This window comes from Callithrix jacchus, chromosome X, assembly GCF_049354715.1.
Source record: "Callithrix jacchus isolate 240 chromosome X, calJac240_pri, whole genome shotgun sequence".
NCBI classification, from domain to species: domain Eukaryota; kingdom Metazoa; phylum Chordata; class Mammalia; order Primates; family Cebidae; genus Callithrix; species Callithrix jacchus.
In genome coordinates, this window is record NC_133524.1 from 80,590,887 (window position 1) to 80,592,593 (window position 1,707).

Below are 1,707 nucleotides of genomic sequence, written 5' to 3' on the forward strand. Positions count from 1 at the left end.
TTTGTTTATCTCTGATTTTTTTAAGTAGCATTTTGTAATTCATTCTATAGATATCTTTTACCTTCCAGGTTAACTTTATTCCTAATATTTTTATTCTTTTTGTGGTTATTGTAAATTGAATTGTCTTCTTCATTTGGCTCTTAGCTTGGATGCTGTTGATGTATAAAAATATTCTCACCTTGCTGTTGGAATTGGCCCAGGATGACAACTGAAGAATGGAGTTAGTTTTATCAAAATACAAAAGCCAGATTCCTACTTTCACTGACTACCTATAAGAATATTTAGATACAGATGAGCTGGTATGGATCTTAGTAAAGTGGCATCTTATTAAAACAGAAAAATCTAAGCTGTTGTCTGATATAAGTGCTTGTCTATGGTTTACATACAAAAGGAAATTTTAACCAATTGGGGTAATGGAGCCTTCAACAGATGCTGGGTGGGGATGTATACTACCTGTATACACTTGGGAAGGGACTGGACCTGGGAGAAACAAAAAGAACAACCAAAAAAACAAAACCAATGCAGCCTACATTGGACGTATTCAAGACAGACAGCATATTTTCTTAGAGAGAAAATATTGTTGCTACGCTATACATCAAATGGCACAAATGAGTGTAGGAGAAGGAAAATCAATTGCACAATGATTTGGACCAAATACAGTTGCCCAGGACTTAAAAAAACTTGCTTTATTTGATGAATGGAATTCCTTGGCTGCTTATGTTTCAACTGATAACACAGTGGTCACTGAAGATATCAAAAAATGTACTGCATTTTTTCCTTGAGTGCTGACACAGATGGTGATAGGCCTCCCAATTCTCTGACTCCTTCAAACTAGAGTAAGGGCACCTCTATCTACTACCTAGCCTGGAAATCCCTGAAGTTAATTGCACATTTTCACCCTGACATAAATCTAAGCAATGCTGTTTATGTTGATGAGTGTCTTAAGATGCCACAGTCTTTAGAAGCATCAGGAGAAAAACCAAATAACACTTACTTTGAATAAAATGAATTCTTATTTTATAGAATTCATGACTGTTTAGCTTATCTTCTTGGACTCTCACACAACCAGACTTTTGTCAACGCTGAAGAGAGTGAATGGTTGATAATCAGACTTTTCATTGCCTGCAGTTCCCACAGCAAATGAACATCCTGAGCCTGGATCCTCCAGTTGCATTGGGATTTTTCTGCAAATAAGAAAAAGACTTAATAATTGGCAGAGCCTTGTTCAGAAGGAATTTCTAAAGGAGAATTTTAGGACGTTTGAATTAATTCAGAAACATCCACCACACTGGCCTTTCCTTCAGCCTAGCCAGAATTGACAACCACTGGGGCAGAATTGACTTACTCTACTGAAAAACTGCAGGAATTTGATCTGAAGGAAGATTTTGAGATTCTGAATGTGTAGAATCCTGGGAAAGAATCTTCTATTTGGAGGACTGTCTTGCATCAGGCACCACAAAAACATGAACCTATTACATAAAACTTTTCTAGTCGGCAAGTGCCTGATATGCCAATAGCATACAAACTCAATAGCAATCATGAATGAGCCAACCACTGTTTCTCAGATGAAAACAAAACAAATGAAAGTAACCCCTTCCCAGAAAGAAATAGAACAACCATGGAGCTTAGGAGCAGAGAGATGAGGAGTTCATTGCTTCATGGCTTGTCTTACATGGCTACAGCAATTCTTCAGCTGCTGCAATGACG

General features: G+C 37.4%; 1 pseudogene; it reads left to right on the plus strand.

Annotated features, from left to right (window-relative positions):
• Nucleotides 1-215: 215 nt before the first annotated feature.
• Nucleotides 216-1,405, plus strand: LOC100404271 (cysteine protease ATG4A-like; annotated as a pseudogene).
• Nucleotides 1,406-1,707: the final 302 nt, after the last annotated feature.